Source organism: Arachis duranensis, chromosome 10, assembly GCF_000817695.3.
Source record: "Arachis duranensis cultivar V14167 chromosome 10, aradu.V14167.gnm2.J7QH, whole genome shotgun sequence".
Lineage (NCBI taxonomy): Eukaryota > Viridiplantae > Streptophyta > Magnoliopsida > Fabales > Fabaceae > Arachis > Arachis duranensis.
The window spans coordinates 52,369,687-52,388,676 of NC_029781.3; the positions used below are offsets into that span (position 1 = coordinate 52,369,687).

General features: G+C 34.8%; 1 pseudogene; it reads left to right on the forward strand.

The window, feature by feature from the left end:
- Positions 1-400: 400 nt before the first annotated feature.
- Positions 401-17,822, forward strand: LOC107470228 (protein SRG1-like; annotated as a pseudogene).
- Positions 17,823-18,990: the final 1,168 nt, after the last annotated feature.

Below are 18,990 nucleotides of genomic sequence, written 5' to 3' on the forward strand. Positions count from 1 at the left end.
TTCTACAAAAAAAATGTCACCCTTATAACTCCTTTATTTCCGGCCTGTATTATCCAATCGATCAGAACCTCTATTCGCATCACAATTTTTTTATTAAAAAAAATTATGTTACATCTACATTAAAATCAACCACTAAACATGATCCTAATCAAACTGGTAAATCGAACGAGACTTGTTGCACTATACGTACGGACCCTACCTGCCCCTCCACGCGTGTCCACTATTTGTGACACAAAATGACAATATATAATGCTAACAAATGAAATAAGCACGAGCGAATTTTCCTTATCCATATATCAATCTAACTCATCCATCCTTGGTGACAAGTTATGACAGTACGCACTACGCACAACATTTCAAAAAAAATATCTAGTGCCAATTTATAATTTTATATGGATGCCGGTCCCACATATATCTTCACCAGATTTATTTAGGCAGAATGTTGGTCCAATAATCAGCAGCAAATTTTATTGCCTTCATCCGTTTGGCTGTTTCTCAATTGCATCTTCTTCACTTCAAAGGTATACGCTCTTATAGTTGCTACCAGAAAAAGTAAAATTATTTCATTTATGATATCAATCGATCTTTTCTTCTGTTGAATCTTCAGTCTTTATTGAATCTTTTCTGATCAAGCTAGCTAATAGGTGCATAAATTAAAGAAAAATAATGTCCAAGATTGGAAGCTCTCTATTGGTGCCTTGTGTTCAGGAGCTAGCAAAAGAATCCATCACCCAAGTTCCTGATCGCTATCTTGTTCCAAAACAAGACACTCTTATAATACCTAAGACATCTTCTTTTCTACAAGTCCCTATCATCGACTTAAACAAGCTGCTATCTGAAGATGCATTTGAGCTTCACAAGTTGGACCATGCATGCAAAGAATGGGAATTTTTCCAGGTTCCAAATTTAATTTCACTAGCTTAAAGACCTTTTGCTAACTGATTTTTTAAGAATTTGGGTGTAATTATTAGTAGAGAAAAGGACAAATCGATCCTGTCTTTTCATTCCGTGGACATTTAAGTCTTTGAAGATTTAAAAATATATTTAAGTCTCCGACCTCTTCAAAATCTGGATATATCGATTCCTAAGTTTAATTTGTCCAATTTTAAAAACTCTCTCAAGTATACATCGGTATCAACCAAATCAATACAACAGGAGTTACATTTGATTTTTTTGTTGAGTCTGATAGATCGTGGTGAACATAAGAGATATGTCTATGTTTTGAAAAGGTCAAGAATTTTAAATATATTTTTAAATTTTCAAAGACTTAAATATCTCCGTATCAAAAGAACAATGACTATAATGGCCTAAAAGAAGGGATGTGATCAGTTTCAATCATGCAAGTGCTTTTGAGTTTAATTATTATTATAGGTACTACAGTAACAAATCACGCCATTTAAAACTGTGGCATGACCTAATTTTATAAAAAAACTAACTAAGTGTTGTAAATAATAAATTAGATAGATATTTGATTATTGCAAGGAAACCTTTGAATGAATCATCAATTTTTTTGGGTAAATGTTACTAACCTAAAAGGCAGTTTACTAAGAAAATAATTATACTGTTGATGACATATAATAATATTTTATTTATATAATCATATAATTAGTTAATATTACAAATGAGGAGTGTGAGGGACTAGCACTTTTATTAAATTCTAGCTATTACTTAACCATTAATAGAAAATTAAATGATTCTACACCATTAGATGTAATCTCACACCATTAAAAATATCATTGATACTTAAAAATCACAAAATCCGCTAGCCCTAAACTTTCTCTATTACAAATAGCTAGATCGATATGTTTTGCATATATACTTTGACTTTTAATTTTGACTTTACAATATTTATTTTCTACATATAATGTAGCTTAAATTTAAAATTTAAAATAAGAATAAAATTTTAAGATAAATATTATGCGTGCGTATATATTAAATTTTCTTAATCAGGGATCTTGGATTAAAGATTTGGAAGTGAAACAAAATTAAAAGAGTATTAAATTTAGTACTTCACATAAAATACATACCTCCCTAAAAATAAAAATATGATAAGTTGTGATTATGGTTGGTGAGACATATTATTGTTTTATAAATTTTATAATGTCATAATTATCTGCAGTTGATTAATCATGGAGTCGACCCTTCGTTGATTGAAAGTGTGAAGTCAGGCTTTCAAGACTTCTTCAACCTTCCAATAGAAGAGAAAAAGAAATTATGGCAAAAACCTGGCGACATAGAAGGGTTTGGTCAATTGTTTGTGGTGTCTGAAACAAAAATTAGAATGGGCAGATCTTTTCATCATTAACACACTTCCATCGTATGCAAGGGATCTCAACTTGTTTCTCAATATTCCTCAACCATTCAGGTCTTACTTTTTCTTTGCAAGTGTTTGCTAACGCACATTTTATAAAGACAAACAAAGCTACAATTTCCAAACTTCACAAATCAAAATGCCAAGAACAAATATTATATTTATCACTATGAAGAAGATGAAAGAATAGTAGTGTTTGTGATTAAACGTATGCATAATATTAAGCTTGTTATTGTACCAGTACATTGAGAGAGAATTATGGTATTTATACACTAATAGCCTGACAGAATAGAGAGAGAAAGGTAACAGAATTTGGAGGAAAAATAACTTACTCTCCCTCTGTTTCCCATATCTCTTCCCTTTATCACTTTGTACACTTTTCATAAACCCCTCTTCATTCTTAGGGGAAGATTAGGACTGACCCTAAGTTTGTCTTGAAGGATGTTAAACATATTGAATGATTAAGGTTTAGTTAAGGCATCTGCGATTTGGTCTCTTGCCGGGATATGCACCACATATAGTTGTCGACTGTTTACCATTTCTCTTAGCGAATGTAAGTCAAGTTTCAAATGTTTACAGTGATTGTGTAACACTGGATTAGCTGCAAGCATGCTTGCAGACCGATTATCACAATATATTGTGGGTGCTATAGACTAAGAGATTGAAGCTCGCTCAATAAGTGCCAAATTGACACCAATTCTTCTTCAACTGAAGCTAAAGCTTGATACTCTGCCTCTGTACTGCTATGACTCACTTTGGTTTGCTTGTGACATTTTCATAAAATCAAGTTACTCCCCATTTAGTAATGAAGCGACGATCATCTAGATCACTTGCCCAATCTGCATCAGCAAAACCAAATAATCTAAAATTAGTGCGTTTAGAAAATGTAATTCCATGACTTACTGTGCCAACCAAGTACCTTAGGATATGCTTTACAACCTTCCAATGATTTAAAGTAAGATCCTGCATGAATTGAGAAACTCTGTTCACAGAATATGACAAGTTTGGTTGTGTCATAACAAACTTTTGTTGAGATAGATGAATGCCTCCATTGTCGAGATAAGTTTCCTCTAGACATAAGAAAAAGTTGAATCTTCCTAAGTGGTTGATCCAGCACACAAGCCCTCAGCATATTTTCTAGGGTTTGTATCGTCCTCTCCGATTGACCATCGATTTAAGAATGGTACGCAGTGTTTAAGCTCAATTGAGTTTTGAATGCTCTCTGAAAAGCCCCCCAAAATCTCGAAGTAAAATGAGGATCTCTGTCAGAAACTATGGTGGTAGGGACACCATGTAGCCTTACAATCTCCTTAATGTACAAGCCTGCCAGCTCCTCCAAAGTATAGTTCATCCGAACGGGCAAGAAGTGAGTTGACTTCGTCAACTGATCCACAATCATCCAAACTGCATCAAATCCTTCCCGAATCCTCGGCAATCCAAACATGAAGTCCATTGCGACGCTTTTCCATTTCCATTGCTGAATTTCCAAAGGTTGCTGATACGGAATTGACAAACAATTCACTATTATGTAGAACTACCGGCAAGTGCACCAGGACGTATCGAGTAGTAAAACTCACGGTGAGTGAGTGCCGATCCCACGATGATTAAGGAATTAAGCAAACAATGATTGATTGAGAAATCTAGTTAGACAATTCATAGTTTGATGATGGACAAGTAATGAAATAAGCATGAAATGTAAAATGACTTGAAGGAAAAGTAATCAAAAGCTGTAAATGACTTTGAATGTAAAAAGCAGAAAGTAAATGACTGAAAAGATAGATTGCTGGAAATTGAAAGACTAGAAAGTAAAGATGACAAAATATAAAAGCTGGAAATCTAAATTGGAGGAATAGTAAATTGCAAGATTATAAACACAACAATGTAAAAGAGCATTAAGTAAATGAAAGCAAAGAAGGGGAATTAAGAGGATGAGAGGGGGATCATTGGGGGTTTAGAAATATTGAATTCTCTGGATCAAAATGGGTTTCATCTCTACTTCAATCATTCAATTATTGACCTCTTGGCAAATCATAAGTAATCAAACCCCAATCTCTTGGTGATTTGATTTCTCTTAACTTGATCAATTGCCAATCTCTTAATCTAATTGCTCATGAGAAGAGTTGAAGGTTGGTCTCTGATTTAGAGCCACAAAATTTCATGAATCAAATCATGGATTGATTATATGTCACATATCAATCTCAAATCGAAATTCAAATCAATTGGGAGGAAGAACTTCAAGCATTAATTCTATGATTCCTTTCTCAATTCCTCATAGAATTCAATTAGATTCAATTTCTTTCTCAAGATAATTGAATCATTGCAATAAATAATGAAGATTCTCCCTAAAGAAGTAATAAAAGAATAATTGAAGATAAAAGTAAAATAACTATTGATCCATCAAATTACAATAGAGCTCTTGACTCCAATGAATGGGAATTAGCCACTCATCACTTTCAAAGAAGAATCAAAAGTGAAAAGTACAAAAAGAAGAGTGCAAAAAGAAGTAAAGGTAAGTAAAAATCAAGATCCAAAAGTAAAAGTCCCTTTTCTTAAGTGTTCACTTGGGGTTATATACTACTCTCAACTCCCAAAATGCCACTCCAGATCCAATTAAAATCACTACAATTACAATGCTATCCAACTTATGGTCCTCTTGCTTGTAGTCGAGTCTTCTTTCTTCAAAGATTGTGAGCCCAAGATGGTAAATTGCCTTGAGATTGAATGGCATGTCATGCAAGTGCCACTTTGGTGGCACACCCCATATTGAAGATTTTGTGAAGGTGGTTCAACGTGCCACACCCTTGGCACATCCATTATGTAATTGTTCCAAGTTGTGAGGGTGTGTGGTGGTTGACACGTCAACCACACGCCATAGTTCACGCCAAGGGGGTATTATGCTCCCTGGAAAGTTGGTCCAACATGCCACTTCCGAGACACGCTAGCTCCCATGCCCACTTGGAGAAGAATGAAGCTTCGAGGGCATGTCTCTCTTCCCACGCCCTAAACATGCCCTTGCCACGCCAACTTTTGCTCTTTGAGGCATCTTTTGGGAAGTTGGCCCAGCGTGCCACTTCCCAGGCACACCCATGACATGCCAAGGGCTGAAGCTTGAGGGCGTGTGGTTTTGGCACGCTAACCACACGCCAATGAAGCGCCAATGCCACACCAACTTCTGAGCTTGGGGTGTGTGATTTTGGCACGCCAACCACACGCTAAGGGCACGCCAATGAAGCGCCAATGCCATGCCACTTTTGAGCTTGGGGTGTCCTTTGGGAAGTTGGCCTAGCGTGCCACTTCCTAGGCATGCCCTATCCACGCATCTTTGAGGGCGTGTGGTTTTGGCACGCCAAAGGCATGCCCATTTTGAAAGCTTGAGGGCGTGTAGCTTTTGGTACACCAACCACACGCCCAATGCACGCCAGGCTTGAGTTTGATTGAAGAGATCTCTGTGTCATTAGCCCAGCGTACCACTTTGAAGGCACGCCAGTGGCATGCCAAGCTTGGAGACACGCCAATGGCACGCTGGGGACACGCCAATAACCCTTTTCTCATTTTGTGCTACTTTTTGTGTCCTTTTTCTTGCAATTCACGAAATTAAAGTACTCAAAGTAGTGTCCTCACAATATCTATAATTTCTTCAATATCAAGCAATGTAGGTCAAGAATTGCTTATTTCTAACAAGAATTCACTAAGAAATTAAAGTAAATGATACTATGCATCAGTTGCTGGGTCCCGGACGGTCTCTGGTGCTCAATTTTTACCTTTTGATATGTTAAGCACTTTAAAATGTGCAATGCCACATCATTCTTCATTCTCGGCTACCAGAATATCGTCTTCAGGTCGTGATACATTTTAGTACTTCTTGGATGAATTGAAAACTTACTTCGGTGAGCTTCAGTTAACATATCTTGCCTCAAGTCTCCCACATTCGGTACACAAATCTTTCCCTTGTACCTCCAAACTCCCTTTCTGTCCTGGGTAACCTCTCTTTATTTCTTTTTTTTTTCAGTTACTTGTAGCATTTTCTGCAGCGCCTAATCATTCCGCTAAGACTTCTGAATCTAAGCTTTAAAATCACTAGAGACATGCAACTGGTTCAAAACCATATTAGCTGCTACTTCTTTGACGCCCAAATTGAGGTTCTCAAACTCTCTTAATAGCTCCTCTTCCTTAACCATCATCCAAGCAACATATAATGATTTCGGCTCAACGTATCTACCACGACATTAGCTTTTCTTGAATGGTAACTCAATTTGAAATCATAGTCCTTCAGTAACTCCATCCACCTCCTCTAGCACATATTCAGTTCCTTCTGATCAAAGAGATATTTCAAGCTCTTGTAATTAGAGAAAACTTGTAATTTAACCCCATACAGGTAATGTCTCCAGACTTTTAGTGCAAACACAATCGTAGCAAGTTCCAGGTCATGAGTTGGGTAATTTACTTTGTGAGGTCTTAATTATCGAGAAGCATACGCCACGATATTGCGGGTTGCATCAACACACACCTTAATCCCTACGACGAAGCATCGCAATACACCTCAAAAGGTTCATTAGGTTTGGGTAACACAAGTACATATGCTGTAGACAGTTTCTACTTCAAGGCTTAAAAGCTCTCCTCACATTCTGATGTCTAAACAAACGACGCATCCTTCCGAGTTAACTTTGTCAAAGGCAACGCAATTTGTGAAAAACCCTTGATAAACCTCCGATAATATCTCTCCAAAGCTAAGAAGCTCCTGATTTCTGTTACTGATGTTGGCCGTCCCCAATCCATCACTGCCTCAACTTTAGAAGGATCTATAACTATTCCTTGCTAACTTACCATGTGACCTAGAAATTTCACTTCATTCTTCAAGAATTCACAATTAGAAATTTTAGCGTACAACTTCCTCTCTTTCAAAATCTGCAACACAATCCATAAGTTTTCCGCGTGTTCCTCCTCGGTCTTAGAGTAGATTAGGATGTCATCAATGAAGAAAACGACAAATTTGTCCAAGAAAGGATGGAATATCCGGTTCATATAATCCATAAACACTGCGAGGGCGTTGGTTAACCCAAAGGTCATTACAGTATACTCGTAGTGGCCGTAACGAGTTCTGAAAGTGGTTTTTGGGATATCTTCATCTCTCACCCTTATTTGGTGGTAACTAGACCTCAAAATCTTGGAAATGACACCAGCTCCCAGCAATTGGTCATTCGAATCATCAACTCTCGGCAATAGATATTTATTCTTTACAGTTACTTTATTTAGTTTTCTGTAATCTACGTATAGTCTCATACGGATCCTTCTTTTTCACCAACACTGGTGCTCCCCATGGAGAAACACTTGGACGAATGATGTTCTTACTCATTAATTCCTCCAGCTAAGCCTTAAGCTTAGCCAGTGCTCAGAGAAGGTTCTAATCTCCATTGGGCCCACAGTGCTCAAAATGTAACTCTACAGACCACCCCCACACTTTATGCAGTTCCACTTTTCAAAATACTCTGGAGCACCTTGACAAATTCTAGAGAACCGACATAGTTCCTCAAACCGACTGGTGTACTCCGCTACTGACATAAGACCCTGCTTCAGCGGTAATAACTCAAGCTCCTTCGTCGTCCTAACTGAATTAGGGAAATACTTCTTATAAAATTCATATTGAAATACATCCCAAGGTATTGCAACATTATCTCACTGCAAAAGGCGTCGGGTTCCCTGCCACTAATGCTGGGCTTCACCTACCATCTTGTAAGTAGCAAACTCAACACACTAGTCCTCAGGCACTTGCTGCGCTTGCAAAGCTCGTTCTATTGTCTGAAACCAATTATCAGCCTCTGTGAGATTTGTGGTTCCTCAAAAGATCGGTGGATTTATCTTCATGAAGATCGCTAAGGTCATCGGCCCATTTTGACATTACCCTCGTTTTCGTTGTTAATTTGCTGACCAAGGACCTCAGCCGTTGCCTGCATAGCAGCTGCTATATTTTCCAGGGCATTCATGAAGTTCATGGGATCATTCGCGGTTGTTTCAAATTTTGCATTACTATTCCGACCTCACCCTTAACCACGAGTGCGTCCAGAAGACGTCATCTGGTCCTTGTTCACACCAAACAAGTAATATCAAGGTGATTAGTCTCAATATCTCAAGTCTAGTGATTCAAAGTCCCAAATGCATGCTCATGAACAAGTATGCCACATATATCAGTTAGATATCCTAATTAGCATTTACAAAAACCCAGAGTATGTCCAGAAGTATAGTCAGTCCATTCCTTAGGCACTACAAGAATGAAATGCTCTGATACCATAATGTAACACCCTACCACACAAAGTCTTACACTTAAGTCGTAAAGCAGAGATGGCATGGTATTATGACCTCTAAAAGAAAAGACGTACATATAAATATAGTTGAAAGAAAATCATAACGAGGAGCCTTGAAGAAGAAGCTAAACAAAATTGAAACAGAAAAAGCATCACTCATGAAAGATAAGCACAGACGGAAATGTAAGATCGTAAGAAAACTAATATATATAGATAAATATGGATCAGAGTTCCAAAATACAAATATCAAGCTCCATACTCGACCTGCAAAACCAAGGGCAGCCAGAGTATACATATATACATAAATATACAACCCAAAGTTTTCCCAAAATATAAACAAAACTCATGTTTCTCCAAAAGCAACCTCTAAAAGGGAGGATATATAAGATACACATGCGGAGAATCTATATACATGAGTACATAGCCTAAGACCAAAATATAACACCCCAAAGTGATATCTTCATTTGCATAGAGACCTCCAGATGCTCACCAAGGTGCATCTCGACTTGCATCTAAAAAATAGCAAAAGTATGTATGGAATGGGAACCGAGGGTTCTTATTATGTTAATGGTGTCCACATAAGTAATATATAAGGTCCCGGAAAAGCAAAGGCATTCCTAGGACTTCAACATTCAGATTAATCTTAAAATTTATTCTAAATCCATATTATCGGTAATCTGTCTAAGGGATTCTAGCCTAGTCTAACTCTGCATCTCCTGCCTCAACTAAACCTCCTAAACACCGGTGGAATAACGTTCATCACTCCTCTGTCAAAATAGGAGTGTATTAGGTACATACGCAAACAAGTCAAACAAAAAAAACACAGATAAAATTCAGATACTGCAAGTAAACAAGTAGCAGATAAACATGGTAAAACAGTTAGGCAAACCAAAACAAGTATGCACTCAAGCAAAGCATTTAAATGCGTATGATGTATGCTTGTCCTACGGCTGTTGAGCTCAACTATCGGTTATACAGCCAACCCGACATGTCCTGGTAGACCTTGGACAGTCTCTCTGTACGCAGATCTCCAAGTTCAATAATATCTATGGAAAAAATCCCAAGCTCATCCATAGGAGAGACAAAACTCCAAGATCAAATTTATACATGGGGGGATACCCCAAGCAGAAATTCATATATATGCATGTCCATGAGGAACTTGGGGAGTTAAAGTGCCTGGTCACATCTTACGTACAGAGGATCAATAATTTGTCTCAATTATACAAGTCAAGTTAAGCTTTTTAATTTATTATTTATCATTGTCATTGTTATCATGAATTCATGTCTCATTCAATCTCTAAATCATCATTATTATCATCATCATAATTATCAGTTACATATCATGTTTCATTCACCACTTCGTCGCTTCAACAATTTGACCATTCACTCCTCAATCTCTTCCTCAATTCTCTATCTAACTCATTCAACACATTCACCCTTGTTCTAAAGCTTAAATACTCGCTAAGCAACCTTAAACAGATGTTAAAGACATTTGGAAAGCAAGAGAATAGGTTTAAAAAATTTAAAAACACACTTTTCAGAAACACAGGGGTCATTCATAGCCATGCCCATGCTCTCGTACGCATGGGTGTAAAAATGCCAAAGTCGCGTATGTGAGAACTGTCCACGTATGCGAGCTCATGAAACAAAATGGGGTCCCAGTATACGCAGACCTTTAGTCACGTATGCGTGAGTGTAAATATAGCATTTTTGCGTACGCACGCACGCCCTCGCATACACATGAGTGAATTTTTGGCATATTCGCATACGCAGACCATGCCTGCATATGCAGGATGTCTGGGCAGAGCCCAGGGTCCGCGTTGCATGCATGTTCGTGCACGCATGCCCATCAGAATTTGCAAAAAGCTGCTAAGTTTCCAAAAAATCAGTTTTACACACCCAATTTCGAACGCGCATAATATTTTTGTTGAAAGTCGTATTTTGTCTGTTCTTCGAACGGTATAAATTTCACGGACCCAATTTTCATTCAAAATAAATTTTACAAAATTTGGGTTCAGGAAGCCTCCAAACCAACACAATCATTCCTACTCTGTATCAACATTCATTTACTTACAAAATCAACATCCAACCACTTGATACATTAACTCATTCAACACAATATCACCTATATGAATATGTATACATTAAGTTCCTCATTCTAACCATTCAAACCATTCACAATAACCAACAATAATCATTAATCCTCAATAATTCATATAATTCAACTTATTCTATGGTCAACTAGCCTAAGTTTTCACATGACATTATATATTAACTATGAAAAAATAAAATCATACCTTGGTCGATTCCTCCCTAAGCCCGGAACCCCTCAAATTCCACCATTTCTCAAGCTTTCACCTCTCCAAGACCACACCAAAAATGGATTTCCAGCTACCAAAGTCCAATGTCAAGCCTCCAATACAACCAATTTGTCTCCAAAACACATAATTCAGTCTAATTCCACAAAATATAACCAAAATCAATATAAGGGCTCACTAATCAATCAATTCACAAAGTATTTGAGGATTCTTACCTTACCCACAAATCAATTTGACACAACCCAACAATTTTCTCAAGCTAATTCAATCCTAGAACATTAAAATCCCATAATATCTCAAAATCCAAACCCAAAACTTTCAAAAATGAGGAGAGGAAGGATGAGTGAGAAATTGCAAATTTTTTACCACTTTGTTCAGATGGTTTTGTAGAGCTTGGCACAGTGGTCGCGTGGCGAATTGAGAGATATGTGGAATTGAAATTTGAGATAAGGTTAGGGTTCTTGTTGGTCCCCTCACCCCCAAGTCTCAACGTGATTCCTTTAATTGAAGGGAAGAATGGCTGCGTCTCATAATTTATATGAAGGGCCTTTGGATCTGGTTTGGGCCTGGTCCAATCGGTTCGGCCAGTTAGATCGGTTTTGGGCCAAAATCTTTAAAATTAGTGTTAAAATTCGTATTTTAAATATTTCTACTTCTCAGGACCAAATAAAAAAATATTTCTACTTCTCTGAATTATAATAATTTATTTTCCTAATTTTGTTGGATAATAATTAATTTGTTGGCTAATTATGTATTAATTTCGCGGGATTTACATATGGCCCTTATCTCTGTTCAATTTTAAATTTCTTCTTCTCTCAAAGAAGAAAAACATAGAGAAAGAGAAAAGAAAGAAACCCTAAAGTACTATTTGGATCTCTAATAAAAACTTCTCCCTAATTAAAAGGTTTTCCTCCTTTCCATCTATGCAACCATATCAGTTTCACTAGATGATTATAAAGATTTTTTTCCTCTCCATCTCTAAGTATTTTCTAGTTTCATAGAGAAATGCAAGAAAATTATATTTCTTAGTTTGATCTTGTTAGAAAGCTTGATTTTTGAGATTTAAGGTGCCTATGATCAAAACCCCAAAGTTTTAAGAAATTTAAAGTTCCTAAACCCTAGAGCTAAATGATTATTCTTGGGTAAATATTGTGTATTGTTAGGAGTTCTTGGCAATTGATTTGTAAATTTAGAGCTTTAAAGAACTTTGAAAAAGTTAAGGTACATGTTTGTTCTTTGGTAAATATTTTTTAATTTCATATTAAATCCTGATATAAGGAAATCGTCGGTTAGAAATTTTCACAAAAAAATTCCGTCGAAGTATAGATCCAAACGATAGACAACCCTCAATCAAAGTTTAATTTGTTTGTCACTTAAGTCAAACCCAATAAAAACCGAGAGTTTTTAAACCTCGGGTCGTCTTTCAAAGAAATTGCAGGGAAGTGTGCATATTATTGGTTATGGGGTATATTTTGGGGGTTTTGTGTTTGATGAACAAGAAATTAAATATCAAAGAAAGAAATTATAAATGCTAAAATATACTCATGGCAAGGATCAATAGTCAAGGTTTCCTATCTGGACCATTGACCACAACATGGTGATTACAAAGGATTAATTACACTTAGTTGTCCTCTAACATCAGAGGGGTAAGTCAAGTAGACATAATTGGTCCTAGAACCAACTAACAACTCTAAATCACCAATGAAACTGGACATCAATGATCTCAAGAGACCTAAATCCTCAATCACAAGCCAAGAGTATAAAATTCTACTCTAAAACACAACCAAGTATTTTATCAAACACTTAGAAGACATAAAAGGAAGGCATAGTAAATTAGCAAGAAATATAAAATCTACAACTACCAAATACAAAATAACAATAATAGCAACTCAATTAAGCAATAATAAACAAAGAAATATCAAAATTGCATTAAATATAATTTAAAATGAACAAGAGTTCAATAACATAAAAGCAAAAAAATAAAGGAAATAACAAATGAAACTAAGAGAACCAAGATCTAAGAACAAGAGATTGAAAGAAAAACTAAATTAAACAAGAATTAAAGCCTAAACCCAAGAGAAATCTAATATAATCTACCCTAATTCTAGAGAGAAGAGAGAGCTTCTCTCTCTAGAATATGACCTAAAGCATGTTACTAAACTATCCTAATTGCTCTCCCCTTGTTCCTTCTTGATTTTGGCCTCAAATACTTCAGTAATGAGTTAGATTTGGGCCTGAAGTAGCTCAGAAATTATCCCCAGCGTATTCCTTTAATGAGGTCACGTGACCAGTGTCACGCGTACACATGGCTGACGCGTGCGTGTCACTTGGCGAAATTTCTTGGTCACGTGTATGCGTGGGTCACGCGTATGCGTGGGTCACGCGTGCGTGTCGCTATAATTTTCACAAATCTTCATTTCTTCATGAATTCTCCACTTTACATGCTTTTTCTTCGCTTCTTCAATCCAATCCTTGCCTTATAAACCTGGAATCCCTCAACAAACATATCAAGGCATCGAATGGAATTAAAGTGAATTAAATTTAACAATTTTAAGGCCTAAAAAGCATGTTTTCACTCTTAAGCACAATTTAGGAGAAATTCACAAAACCATGCTATTTCATTGAATAAATGTGAGAAAGTTGATAAAATCCACTAAATTCAACACAAGATAAATTAGGGTTTATCAAATCCTCGGTTAGAGGCTCTGACAAATTGGGATTTGAGGGTTTACTGAAGAATATTGTTGATGTTGAATTGATACGTGGAAAGTTAATTAGTTATATATAGGTTGAAAATTAATTTTGTGATGATTATGGTTATTGGGGAACCTAGGTTTATATATGGTGATGGACATACATATAATTTGTGTTGATGGATTTTTTGTCATGAACATATGGATTAAATAGAAAATGATGCTGGATGACGTTTTATGTTGGTGTGCATTTTGGATTGAGATATATGGTTATGAGATTTTGATTAGGTCAAATATTAAAGTATTATGATATTAAGATTCTTAAGTTGTATGTATAATTTTGGTTAATTGAAGGTTTGATGTTTTGAGGTATATGATTGGAGGATTTAAGGTGGATGTTTGTAGTGTAAATGTGAATGAAAGAGTTGATTTTAGGTTCTATGAATTGGGGTATGTATTAGGGAAGAAAAGAAGAGAATGGGAGGAGGAAAAGCAAAATTCTTCAAAAAATAGGCAAAGTTTGAACGGCAAGAACATGACCTTTAGTGTATTGATTAAGGTGGAGTTTGTTATATTAGAAAGTTTTCTGTGTCTAATTTTATGATTTCAAAGAGTGAAGGCTAACTACAAGTTTTGTAGAGTAAGTTATGATTTTTTTTTACATTGGGAAGTTGAAAGAAGAAGTGAAGGGAACTCGACAATGAATGTACCTTTGCGTATGCGAAGCAAGTTCGTGTATGCGATACCACTAGCAAGAATTTCACTTCTCAATACACGTGGAATTGAACTAAGAATTAAACTACTTTTGAGGCAGGTGTTCATGCACACAATGAGTAGGGCAATGAATGAAAGTCCACAAACACAGGAGAAAGTTATTTTTGAAAGTTTTAAAGTAATTTGAAACCTCTACCTTAAGTTTAGCAAAATTGTTTATAGAGGCCTTTGACTTGCAAGCCCATAGAATTGCTCAAGCCAAATCCCGTTGGATCTTAAATGAGAGATTAGGAAATGAAGAATTTGTTTATGATTGTGATATGATACAACATTTTGTATGATCTTCAATTTACAAGTAGAATGGAAGTGGTACTATAAGAGGATATTAATTTGAGGTTTATGATAGTGATTATGGTTAATGATTTTAGCAAGGGATAGAGTTTTATGCTGCTTGCTTGATTTATGATTTCAGACTTGGCAATGGTGTGATTTTCATCCTACTTATACGATAATTTAGATATTTTTATTATAGATATTTTGGGATATATAATATTTGGATTGTATGTGATTTTATTCTAGATTGTAAGGGTATTCGAGCATACAATCCTTAGATAGTTTTTTTCTAAGAAAAAGTGACAAAAAACTTTTTCTGATTCTTACATGCTTCTGGAAAGTTCTATTATATCCCTTATGAAAAGGACGACTAGAAAACTATGTCTAGTGTTAGATACTAGATGTGTTGATTCTGGAAAATAACTGATATGTGAGCTTATGACCAATAGGATAAGCATTCGTCGTATGAATTGTTTGATTCGTAGATGTGTATAATTGTTCATAATTTTCTACTCGATTATTCATGTGATAATTATGTTTGAAATAATTGTGATTTTGTTGTTATTGAAATGTATGGCTTATTCATGATTGTCTTAACTTGTGTAGGTATCAAAGGTAATGGGTAATGTCAGATGTTAGTAAAAACCTAGGCTATTGATCTGGTTTGTGAGAGAAGAAACGTGCTTGATTTATAGATTAATTAAACTTTAGAAAATTGAGACTTGGTGTAGAAATTAGAGACTCTTACGAATTTAAGCATCTTTATATAATATTTATCCCTTTTATTTTTATCATACTGGAAACCATTATTAGGTTTTCATCCATTGCTTTTAACATTTTTTCTAATATGGATCATAGTGGATTGCGTGGATAGATGGAGTCACATATGGAGGATTTATGTCAATTCATTGGTTGTTTTAACTAGGCTAGTCATGTTCCTCTCCTTTTAGAGATAATCATTTGTAGATGAATTAAACTTGTAACCGACCTTAAGATTTTCTTTGTTACATTAATGCTAATCATGAAATCGATGACAAGAATTCGACTTTCTCTCACTTGTGTCATTCACTCTATGATTACTTGCATGGATATTTACAGGCTCTTATTCATGCAAATATTATCATTAGTTACATGTATGATAGTGTGGTGACATGTTAGGATATGTCATAATACTTTTGCTATCAATCTACTGTGACTTAAGCATTATAGGCCACATAGTGAAGATATTACAATAAAAGGTGGAGTGATGTTCCTAAGATTAGAATGGAGCTATCGAGATGCTAACTCTTAAAGGGAATGCTATATTATGATTCTGGAGGAATCAATACTTGAAAAAGAATCGCACATTGAAGATTAATGCTTAAAAAAGAGTATTATAAAAGTATTACTCTCCTTCATCATATATAATAACTAATTTTTTTTATTCTTCCAAAATTTATAACTATTTACATTTTCAAAAAATGAGAATTTTGAGGTCAAATATGCCAAGCACTCTTAATTGAATGGGACAATGAAGGTGTTCTATGCGATAGCTTCACTATATCAGGAAATATGAGGCATATACATACTTTTGGGACTATAACTCTATTATGTAACCCTAGTTTCTATTTCAACTCATCATTAAATTCATTCATAATAACTAGGCCATATGATATCTAGACATATATAACAAGTCCATACTTAACGAGATGGCTTAAACTACATAAATTTTCATATTATTAATCTCATATTAGTCATCAAACTACATGATATTCCATAATATGTAATTATAAATAACCAGATAAATTTTCAGCATATGCTATCTATTTTGTATTTATTGTTGTATTTGTGCCTTTCTACTTTCATGGTGTATGAAAAATTGCCCATTAATAATTTTTTTTGTAGAACTCATCAAATGAAGTAAAGTATTCATCATTATAAAATAATCACATTATGTGATAATAAATGCAACTAGGAAACTCTAACATCTTCTGTATCAATGCAGAGACAATCTTGATAGTTATTCCTTGCAACTCGAAAAACTTTTCATGGCAATCATTGGGTATATGGAAATGGCTCTCAAAACTAAACCAAATGAAATGTTAAATTTATTTGAAGATGTAAGTTAATCAATGAGATTGAATTATTATCCTCCATGTCCCCAACCAGAAAATGTAATTGGACTGAAGCCTCATTCTGATGCTGGTTCTCTTACCATCCTTCTCCAAGCAAATGAAGTAGATGGCCTCCAAATAAGAAAAGATGGAATGTTAATGCCTATTACACCGGTCTCTAATGCATTCATCATTAATGTTGGAGACATATTGGAGGTAATTTGAGAAAATTATTTTTTTTCTCATGCTAAGCTACATGAAGAACAACAAATAACATATTGTAAGAAAATAATCACAACATAAAAGTTAATGTGCACTAAAGATTTGGAGAAAATCAACAACAATAAGTCATAAAAATAGATAGAGTAACTTTATCAATTTAGAGAGTGGAGCACACGCTTAAAAGTGTCTCTTTTTGGTTTAAATTGAAACAAATAACTTGAATCCATAGAATATATATAGCTTCGGTCATTGTCACCTAGCCATCAACAATTATAGTCTATGTGTGACATGTTTTTATTTTTTTTAGCAATCAACCCGAATCAACTTGATCCAACATGAATACCTAAGGACACTAGTGAATGTTTATATATTAGTGAAATCCTTAAAATCTTTTAACTTACTTGACACTGATCATTCTAAAGTTAACAAAAATATTATATTTGCACTTTTTGGAGTCTCAAAAAGTGTCTTATTAGTACACTATGTAAACCTTCAAAATATTTTTCTTTGAGAAATTTTTTTGTCTTCTTTAATTATGATTTTATTGCAGATACTGACCAATGGAATTTATCGGAGCATCGAACACCGTGTAACAATTAACTCAAAGAAAGAAAGAATTTCCATTGCTACATTTCACAAACCTCAAATGAACAAAGTTATAAGCCCAATAGAAAGCTTGGTTACCTTCGAAAGACTTGCACTGTTTAGGAGAATCAACGTAGCAGATTACTACAAAAAATACTTCTCACGCCAGCTCCAAGAAAAATCAGTACCCAATGATGTCAGGATCAAAAGTAATAATTGTGTTCATAAGATTTTATAGGATAGAATAAGAACAAAACAATTAATAATAATTATGTTCATCAATAACTAGCAGTAAGTATAGGCTCATTTGTTCAAGACTTTGGGTCAAAGGCATGATGTGTGTATGTGTGTGTGGCAAATGTATTAAGTAATAAGTAGAAAATTTGTGTCATGAATTTGAAATAACTTGAACTAGCTACTTGGCTTATTTGTGCTAGAGAAACGTTGTGTAATATACATTTACTTTTTATTTAAGAAAAAAGAAAGAAAAAAAATCATGGATATAAAAGAAAGTGTCTACTTTTATTTTCATATGAAATCTTTCAAAGAATTTATCAAGTAGTTAGCTACTTCGAGTAAATTTCTGTAATGGTCCTCGAGATTGACACCGTGCACTAAAATCGTCCATGAGATTCTAATTGCACCAATTACATCCCTAAGATTGAAAAAATTGCACCATAGTAGTCCCTGACCCATTTTCCGTCAACAGCGCGCTGATGTGGACCTTTAGTGACATGTGCCACCTCATAGTTTGGCCACGTGTAACGGTATGATGACGTGTCGGCCAACGACACGTGGCATGCTGACATGGATGAGTATGCCACGTGTCACAATGCTATTTGTCCACGTGTCAGATTTTGCCACGTGTCGCAATACTATTTGTCCACGTGTCATCCACTGTGTCATCGTTACATATGCACCAAATTAGTCCCTTACTTTGCATCAAATCACTCATTTTAGTCCCTGAAATTGAATGTCGTGCACCAAATTAGTCCATTCATAAGTTTTTTCTCATTTTTTTTATAAATTTAAAATTCTCATTATATATTTGAATACACTAATTTTAATTTTATCTTTTCACAAGTTATTTAAATACAAGTGTGTTCATAAAATATTTTTAAAATATTAGTTTTAATTATACAATTTTTTTCTACAATATTTTATTAAAAGAATTATGTGACATATTGATATTGATTCAATAAAAAGTGTAAGTTAAGAGTATAATAATATTCCTTAATACAATTTTTCTAATATTTAACACTTTAATAAATATTTTAGAAATACTTGATAAGGCACTTATTAACTAATATAAATTCATTATTCCCATCCATTGTAAGAATGTCCGATTTCCCATATAATTAACTTCTCACTAAATTAATAAGATAGATTTATACTATCGATTATAATAATTCATTTTATCTA